Below are 10638 nucleotides of genomic sequence, written 5' to 3' on the forward strand. Positions count from 1 at the left end.
CGTGGCTAGAGGATGGTTAGAGTTCATACAACGCTCAATCATTCCCACTAGCAACCGGTCCGAAGTTACCATAGACCGGGCTATCATGATCCATAGCATCATGATTGGAGAAGAAATAGAGGTTCATGAGGTTATAGCCCAAGAACTCTATAAGGTGGCGGACAAGTCCTCTACCTTGGCAAGGTTAGCCTTTCCTCATCTCATTTGTCACCTCTGTTATTCAGTTGGAGTTGACATAGAGTGAGACACCCCCATTGATGAGGACAAGCCCATCACTAAGAAGAGGATGGAGCACACAAGAGATCCCACTCATCATGAGATCCCTGAGATTCCTCAAGGGATGCACTTTCCTCCACAAGACTATTGGGAGCAATTGAACACCTCCCTAGGAGAATTGAGTTCCAACATGGGACAACTAAGGGTGGAGCATCAAGAACACTCCATCATCCTTCATGAGATTAGAGAAGATCAAAGAATCATGAGGGAGGAGCAACAAAGACAAGGAAGAGATATTGAGGAGTTCAAGCACTCCATAGGATCTTCAAGAGCAAGAAAGAGCCGCCATCACTAAGGTGGACCCGTTCCTTGATTTCCTTGTTCTTTATTCTTCTATTTTTTTTCGAATTTTATGCTTATGTTTATCCATGTTTGTGTCTTGTGATCATTAGTGTCTTAGTGTCTATGCCTTAAAGTTATGAATGTCCTATGAATCCATCACCTTTCTTGAATAAAAATGTGCTTAATTGAAAAAGAAAAAGAATTGCATGAATTTTGAATTTTATAACAGTTTAATTAGTTTGATGTGGTGGCAATATTTTTGTTCTCTGAATGTATGCTTAAACAGTGCATATGTCTTTTGAATTTGTGGTTCATGAATGTTGGCTCTTGAAAGAATGATGAAAAAGGAGACATGTTACTGAGGATCTGAAAAATCATTAAAATGATTCTTGAAGCAAGAAAAAAAAAAGGCATTTCTATTCAAAAAAAAAAATCGAAAAAAAAGAGAAAGAAATAAAGAGTTGTGATCCAAGGCAAATAAGAGTGTGCTTAAGAACCCTGGACACCTCTAATTGGGGACTTTAGCAAAGCTGAGTCACAATCTGAAAAGGTTCACCCAATTATGTGTCTGTGGCATGTATGTATCCGGTGGTAATACTGGAAGACAGAGTGCTTTGGGCCACAGCCAAGACTCAATAAATAGCTATGTTCAAGAATCATCATACTTTACTAAGAGAATCATTAACACTATCTGGACTCTGAGTTCCTAAAGAAGCCAACCATTCTGAATTTCAAAGGATAGAGTGAGATGCCAAAACTATTCAGAGGCAAAAAGCTAAAAGCCCCGCTCATCTAATTAATACTGATCTTCACAGATGTTTTTGAGATTCATTGCATATTCTCTTCTTTTTATCTTATTTGATTTTCAGTTGCTTGAGGACAAGCAACAATTTAAGTTTGGTGTTGTGATGAGCGGATAATTTGTATACTTTTTGGCATTGTTTTTAGTATGTTTTTGGTATGATCTAGTTAGTTTTTAGTATATTTTTATTAGTTTTTAGTTAAAATTCACTTTTCTGGACTTTACTATGAGTTTGTGTGTTTTTCTGTGATTTCAGGTATTTTCTGGCTGAAATTGAGGGACCTGAGCAAAAATCTGATTCAGAGACCAAAAAGGACTGCAGATGCTGTTGGATTCTGACCTCCCTGCACTCGAAGTGGATTTTCTGGAGCTACAGAAGCCCAATTGGCGCGCTCTCAACGGCGTTGGAAAGTAGACATCCTGGGATTTCCAGCAATATATGATAGTCCATACTTTGCCCAAGATTTGATGGCCCAAACCGGCGTTCAAAGTCACCTCAAGAAATCCCAGCGTTAAACGCTGGAGCTGGCACCCAAATGGGAGTTAAACGCCCAAACTGGCACTAAAGCTGGCGTTTAACTCCAAGAAGAGTCTCTGCACGAAAAATGCTTCAATGCTCAGCCCAAGCACACACCAAGTGGGCCCGGAAGAGGATTTTTATGTCAATTACTCATTTCTGTACACCTTAGGCTACTAGTTTTCTATAAGTAGGACCTTTGACTATTGTATTAGAAATCTTTTGATCTTTGGAACCTTTTTCTTTAGATCTTTTGATCACTTTGGGAGGCTGGCCATTCGGCCATGCCTAGACCTTATGCTTATGTATTTTCAACGGTGGAGTTTCTACACACCATAGATTAAGGTGTGGAGCTCTGCTGTACCTCGAGTATTAATGCAATTACTATTGTTCTTCCATTCAATTCCGCTTGTTCTTTATCCAAGATATCACTTGTTCTTCAACTTGATGAATGTGATGATCCGTGACACTCATCATCATTCTCACCCATGAACAAGGTGACTGACAACCATTCTTGTTCTACAGGCGATCAAGGCTCTAGTGAATATCTCTTGGATTCCTGATTGCACGATGCATGGTTGATCGCCTGACAACCGAGTGCTCGTCTGACAAACGAGCCAACCATTCCGTGAGATCAGAGTCTTCGTGGTATAGGCGAGAACTGATGGCGGCATTCAAGAGAATCCGGAAGGTCTAACCTTGTCTGTGGTGTTTTGAGTAGGATTCAATGACTGAATGACTGTGACGTGCTTCAAACTCCTGAGGGCGGGGCGTTAGTGACAGATGCAAAAGAATCACTGGATTCTATTCCGGCCTGATTGAGAACCGACAAATGAATTCCGCTATGCTGTGACAGAGCATATGCAATCGCTTTCACTGAGAGGATGGGAGGTAGCCACTGACAACGGTGAAACCCTTGCTTAAGCTTGCCATGGAAGGGAGTAAGAAGGATTGGATGAAGACAGTAGGAAAGCAGAGAGACGGAAGGGAAGGCATCTTCATGCGCTTATCTGAAGTTCCTACCAATGAATTACATAAGTATCACTATCTTTACCTTTATGTTATTTTCGTTCATCACCATTACTATTTGAGTTTGCCTGACTAAGATTTACAAGATGACCATAGCTTGCTTCAATACTAACAATCTCCGTGGGATCGACCCTTACTCGCGTAAGGTTTATTACTTGGACGACCCAGTGCACTTGCTGGTTAGTTGTGCGAAGTTGTGTAATGCCATGGTACTGAACTACCAAGTTTTTGGGGTTCATGACCGGGGATTATGAGAGTTGTGAAAAAGTATTGTTCACAATTTCGCGCACCACTTGGCATAGAACTCAAAAACTTGAGATTTTGTATCAAACACCAATCACCATATGTTTTCGATGGTCAAATCAGTTATCAACTTTTTAAAACAATCAATATTAATTGTATCTGCCTCTGCCTTATGTGTAGTTACATCCATCATATCATCACTTTCATCGGATCTATACTCATACTCAAAATTTAAATATTTAGAGTGATCAACATCCTTATACGACTCTTTGCCATCATTCTCCATGACTAAACTTACAATTATAACATGTTAATTAGCTACTAAATAGATGCTAGAAGAATGGAATAAGCAAAATGAACTAAGTTTTTTATGACTAAAACTACTATTGGCCAATCAAATTCTATGAAAACTAAGAGTTATTAGTGTATAAGAATGTTATTTTTATGATAACCAAGAGTTACGAAAGCAAATTCTCTGACTTATTAGCTATCTACGTTCTTTCTTTTGAAAACAAGAATACAACACATTCAAATAAAAATGATCTGACTTATTAGTAAGGAGCATCATCTTTATCTATATATCTACGAGCATTATCTTTATCTATAAAAATTATATATATATATATATATATATATATATTATTGGGGAAATTTTTTAGTACTGTTTGGGTTTTTACCGAATTGAGTAGGGGTGAGTACTTTTAGGATTTGAATGGTTGAATGAGTTATGTTAGCGGTATCTTTAGGGTCTTTATAATGTTTTATCGAGACCGAATCTGAATCCACTAATATGAATTCATAAAACTGTCTGGTTTTGTTTATGGTTGTTGGTCTAAAATGGAATCCTGGTGGAAAGACTTTAGAGATTACCTTAAAAGGTGATTTTTCTCAAAATTCAGATTCCATTAAGAGGACAGATGAGAATTTGTTTTTTGAAATGTAAGTGAAATGTTGTTTTGGTTGGGTGTTTAGGGGCTGGGTTTGAAGTGATTGGGGTTGTTTTGCTTGGGTAATTGTTTTACCGTTTGGGTCATTACATATGGTTTTTTTGGGCTGCTACTTGTGACAAAAGTTTGGCTTGGTCTATTTCATCATCATCTGAGCTATCACATAGATCAGCCCAGGATTTTTTATGAAGTTTTGAAAGGCCTACATCCTATAAGGCCAACAGGGTTTGGATTGGTAGGGCATAATCTGCCTTTGTTTGTTTCGCTGTTTAGCTACTTGGGGGTTGACTAGACAACTCAACTATATTTTTTGTGATCTGAGTAGATGACTTAGTTGGATCTTGAATTATTGGGGTAGGTTGTTGGGTAGATGATCCAGTTGGGGTGCTTGACCCTGATTTCTTAGTTGGCCCTGGTAGGGCAAGGCGAACGCCTCTGCCTCTTATAGAGGCTAATGTTGCCTTTTTAGGCATCGTGTCCTTGCTTGTCTCCCTACAAATATTCACGTGTGAGAAAATTAGGGAGAGAGTTTGAGTTACCATTGATGTGCTCAATATCGAAATCAAAAACACTTAAGATGGCTTGCCATCTGGCAAAAAAATTTTTTGATGCGAGGTTTTTAACATCTTTTTGTAAAACTTCTTTAGCCGATTTGCAATCAACTCGGACTAAAAATTTTTGATTGAGTAAATCAGACTGAAATTTTGTGATACATAAAACTATGGATAAAATCTCTTTTTTAACGGTGGAATAGATTTGTTGAGTACTATTCCAATGCTTTGATGTGAATGCAATGATACATTCTTTATCATGCAAGTTTTGTTTCAAGATACTACCATATCCTATATCAGATGCATCTGTTTCAATGATTTTGAATGCATGAGGAATAGGTAGGTATAGACAAGGAAGATTGTGAACTTTGGTTTTAAGAAATCTGATGATCTCAGAATGTTTGTCCGTCCATGGTGGAGGATTTTTCTTAAGCCTATAATGAAGAGCTTAATAAGATTGTTAAGATTTGGGATGAAATCCAAGACATAATTAAGACATCCTAGGAACCTTTGGAGTTGAGGTTTGTCAAGGATATAGTCTAGAAATTCTTTTGCAAACAAAATTGATCGTTTGATTGGGGTTATTGTTCCTTGGGAAATCATATGACCAAGAAAACGGATTTTTGTTTGGAAAAGGACAATTTTTTATTTGGAGAAAGCAAGTTCGTTTTTCTAGATGATGTACATAAAAGTTTTAACATGTTTGAAATGTTCTTCTAAAGTTTGAGAGAAGATTAAGACATCATCTATGTAAACGATTGCAAAGTTTGAATATGGATTAAAAATATCGTTCATTATTTTTTCAAATTCAGATGGGGCATTTTTTAGACCAAACGGCATTACATTCCATTCATATTGACCGAATGGGACTGTAAATGCAGTTTTATATCTATCAGATTCTTTAATCTGGATTTGCCAAAAACCGGATTTCATATCAAATTTTGAAAAGATATTTGCTGAGTTTAACCTATTGAGTAAATCCTTTTTGTTTGGGATAGGATAACGAATCTACTATAAAGCTTGATTCAAAAGTTTGTAATTGATAACAAGCCTGGGGGTTTCTTGTTCTATCTCAGCTTGCTTATTGACATAAAAAGCTGAGCAAGACCAAGGAATTTTGCTAGGATGAATTAATCCTTTATCCAAAATATCTTTAATCTCTTTTTGACAATGCTGCAAAAGCTGCTCATTCATCTGAATGGGGCGGGCTTTGTAGGGATTTTTGATTCTTTGAAACCTTTTTCATAGGGAAGATCAACAATGTGTTCTTTCCTTTTCCAGAAGGCACGAGGGAAATCAGAATAGATAGACTTTTCAATTTGATTTGAAAGATTTTTATTTTATTTTGAATCCTTGGTTGAGAAAGTTGTGATTCAAGGGTTTTAAAAGAGATTTCTTCTTTCAAAAAACAAATCTGTTTGGTTTTAGATTCAATTAGGTTTAGAGATTTCTGGGTTGGTGAGTCTAGAAATTCAAAGAAAGTCACCTGTTCTCCCACAAAAGAGGTAATTCCAGGAAAATCTGCCAGGTATGGAAACAAAAGGATAATAAAAGGTATCCCCAAGACTACATCATTTTTGATGTCCTTTGCTATGATGAAATTGGTCGGAATCCTAAGATTACCCTTTTCAACAAAAGTATCAGTTAATTTGAATCTGATATTTATTCTTTCACCCGTTATCGAGCTAAGACGTTCAGTAGTCTTTTCAAAATACTTTGTGGGGATCAGACCTTCTTTAATACAATTTGAATCTGCACCTGAGTCAAAAAGTGCTATGGTTTCAAGAACAAAATCTTTAACGACTATTCGGATATTAACACGACATTTCATAAAAGAAAATATGTTTATTATTCTCAAGATTTCTTTTCCATCATTGTCATTAGAAATTTTATTTTCTTGTTTTTCAGAAAACTCAGTTTGGTTTATAAGAGGATCAAGTTCTCCATCATCAGATTCTTCTTCTTGCATTAACTGCGAGAGAATGAGTTGATGATTGTCTTGATTTCTTTTGACCTCTTGGATTTCCCTTTTAAGGTTGTTGAGCTCAGTATGGAGATCCTGAATGGTTATGGGGAGAAAAATTTGTTTTTTCTAATTTCTTGAAAATAGGTTTGACATCATATTTATTATTAAGGACAAGGTTTTTGGGCTTCTTTTCTTTTTGTAAAGATTTTTTTAATTTCAAAAGAAAGTATTTCTTTTGTTCTGGATCGCCAATAGCCTCTATAGCATCAAATAAGAGATCTTGATCTTTGGATAAAACATTAATTTGCTTGACATCGGAATCTGAGGATGATTCAATATCATCAACTTGGATATTATTGTTATCATCCGAAGATTCTGGTCCAGAATTATCATCTGAACTTTCGATTAACAGATTGTTAATCTGTTCCTGATAAACCCATATTTTACGATTTATCTTGTGCTTAATTGAGTGGATTTTATCAACTCTTCACCCACTTATTCATACTATTTGCATGGTTTTGTATTTGCCTTCCTAATTATGTGCTTTGATTGAAAACATGCTTCTTTGACCTTAATTTTATTAATATTAATTATCCTTTTATACCATTAGATGCCTTGATATGTGTGTTAAGTGTTTTCAGAGATTACAAGGCAGGAATGGCTCAGAGGATGGAAAGGAAGCATGCAAAAGTCGAAGGAATACAAGAAGTTGGAGAAACTGCTAAGCTGTCCAGCCTGACCTCTTCGCACTCAAACAGCGATAACTTTAGCTACAGAGGTCCAAACGACGCGGTTCCAGTTGCTTTGAAAAGCTAACATCTAGGGCTTCGATTTGATATATAATAGGCCATAGTGGCCCTAACGCTAGGCGACGCGACCGCGTGCTCCATGCGGCTGCGTCGCAAGTGACGAAAATCAGCGAAGTTAAATTCGCAACCAGCGAATTCTGGGCTGTTTCTGACCCAGTTCTCGGCCCAGAAAACACAGATTAGAGGCTATAAAGTGGGGGAATGCATCCATTCATGATGATACTACTCATAATCCCCTTTTGATGTTTTAGATGTAGTTTTAGAGAGAGAGGTTCTCTCCTCTCTCTCTCTTAGGATTAGGATTTAGGATTTCTCTTAGTTTTAGGAGTGACTCTCAATCCCAGGTTCTTTATTTTTATTTATCCCAATTTAATTTATGAACTTTTCCATGTTAAGATTTGAATATTTTATTTAAATGATATTTGAAGCATTTCAGTTTATGATTGTTCCTTTTTATTATTCCCAATCTGAGGATATTGTTATTCTAGTAGATTTAGTTTCTCCCCTTTTGGCCTTGGTAAAATAATTGGTGACTCTTGAGTTATCAAACTCATTGTTAGTTGAGAATTGGAATTAATTCATCCACTTAACTTACCTTCATAGTTAGAGGTTAACAAAGTGGGAGAAGAATCCAATTCTCATCACAATTGATAAGGATAACTGGGATAGGACCTCCAGTTCTTATACCTTGCCAAGAGATTTTATTAGTATTACTTTATTTTACCTTCATAGTTAGAGGTTAACAAAGTCGGAATCCAATTTACAGACTCATAACCAATAATAAGAACATACCTCCCTGCAATTCCTTGAGAAGACGATCCAAGGTTTAAATACTCGGTTATCAATTTTAAAGGGGTTTGTTACTTGTGACAATCAAAACGTTTGTATGAAAGGACTTTTGAAGGTTTAGAAACTATACTTGCAACGAGGATTTATCCACAAATTTCTAGACCACGCAAAAGTTCTCTCATCATTTCCTCAATCTGAGGATCAAGGTTCAAATTATTAATCTTTCCTTTTAACCTACAGTATTTGCTAACATGTCCTGGTTTTTTACATGTATAGCAAATAATGGGTTTTTTTTGGGGATACTTTTGGAAGTTCTTTTGAAAACCTTTCTCATTCTTAGAGTTTTGAAAATCTTTTTCTAGATCTCCTAAAACTCTTTTCAGAAAGACCAAATTGTTCACAGAAAGTTCTCAAATCAAGGCGATTTTGTGTTTTTTCTTCGAGCAAGTTGCCGTTGAATTTTATCATCTTAACAAATCTTTAGAGTAACTTTTTGGATGAAAGAAATAAGTTGGTCATAACTTAACTCTTCATAAGGTATTATCCCGTTTGGAGCTAAGCTACGAATTTTTTCCCGTACTTTATCTCCTAGGGATTTGGGAAGTCTTGCTAGGAGTTTTTCCTTCCAGACAGTTTGTTGACTGTCTTCTCTGGTATAGTATACCTTAGTGAAAAAGGTATCCTTATACCATCGAAAGTCAGACTGAGTTTTGCATCTGAGATTGGAAAGTAATTCAGCAGAATGATCTTTCCAAAGAGATGGGTCACCTAAGAAGTGGCTTGCTATAATAAAGATTAAGATGTTAATGGCATCAGGGATAGGTTTCCCGTCGTCTCCAATGATGGGTTCATTTTGATCATTAACCTTTATAGCAGAAAAGAATGAATGTTTTTTGTTATCAGAAAGGGAGTTATGCCACCAACATTTGAGTTGACCAGAGAACCCAGAAACAATAACATTGGCTATTGTTTCTTCAAAGGATTCATGAGCGGCTCGATAGGCTGTGCCTACCATTGTCATATGCTGAAGCATACTCATGATGATGTATGCGGTTTTGCCATCTATATTTCATTCATAGACATTATTGGTATTAAAGCTGACAAAACCTAGTTCTCTATCCTCGAGAGCTAGATCTGGTGCGAATACGTGATTATAACCATACGCAGAGGGTTTGGTTAGACACTTTCACTTGTTTATAGAATTGGTCATAATTGGACTGACTTTAAGAGATGATTTGCCAGAATCATCACTTTGATCCGAGGAAGATTCATTGGAATCTTGGCTAAGGGCATTAATGGCTTTCGATGAGCAAGTTTGAATACGAGATGTAGATTCACCAGAGTTTGTAGAAGTTTCAGGGACAGTCGTAAGACGATTTAAAAGTTGGTCAATCTTTTGCATGACTTATGAATCACCAGATTCTTGTTTTAAAATGGAGGTTTTAAGACTGTGTTTAGCCTTGCTACTCATTTTGAAAGGTTTGAAAAGGGGTTTTTCAATAGTTTTAGAAATAAAGGTTTCAGAGATGTTTTTCGGAGACAAAAGAGATCCTGAAGATGAAAGGTTATCACCCAAACATTGTAAACCTGTTGGTGTAATTTGATTGTTCAATAAGATTTTTAGTATCTTTTGGGGCGACAGCTTCATCTATATTTTTGGTTTTGAATGGAGAGGCCATAACTGGTTTATGTCCTTCCGTATTTGAAATAACAAAAGATCCTTTTGGAAGAAACTTAGATCTATTTAAATTTTCATCTTTAACTTTCCAAGTTGAAATAACATATGCTGATGGCGAAATCTTTTTGTTTTTTAAAGGATAATCAATATTATGTTTGGTGAAATAAGCATGAAACCATTCAAAGAAAGGAATATGCATTCTAACATCATTGAGAAAGTTGTAGTACTTTTTTTTGAATGACGAAATTTGAGTAGCTGTATACGTACGTAAATACCATTCTCTATGGAGATTGAATTGAATATTGTAATTCAACATCATCATCGGTTTGATAAAATGGTTGAGAAATGTTTGAATTATTTTGTAATCCCGAAATATTAACGAGTGTAGAACTTTTTGAAAATTGAGATTGAGAAATCACAGAAAAATATCTTCTTGCTGAAGCAAAATCATTAGATGTTCCTGCTTCAGATCTGGAGAAAAAAGAGTTTCGTTTGTCAAAGAAAATCTCTACTCTCCCTAACTCGTCCTGTTTTATTTCTCGTAAGAGAGGTGCTTGTCGAGGTTGTGTTGGAATGGCTCGATCAATTGACCATGACTGTGGGAGGTCTATTTCAGACATAAATTTTGAGATTAGCCTTACTGCCCAATCTCAAGGGTCTTACTGTAATTTGACAATGTCCTTGAAGGTGATAAGATCCGAACATAAGAATTCCTGGTGGCTATGGATTTAAGGGTTTATTAACTCCAG

The sequence above is a fragment of the Arachis hypogaea genome, chromosome 5, assembly GCF_003086295.3.
Source record: "Arachis hypogaea cultivar Tifrunner chromosome 5, arahy.Tifrunner.gnm2.J5K5, whole genome shotgun sequence".
Taxonomy (NCBI): Eukaryota; Viridiplantae; Streptophyta; class Magnoliopsida; order Fabales; family Fabaceae; genus Arachis; species Arachis hypogaea.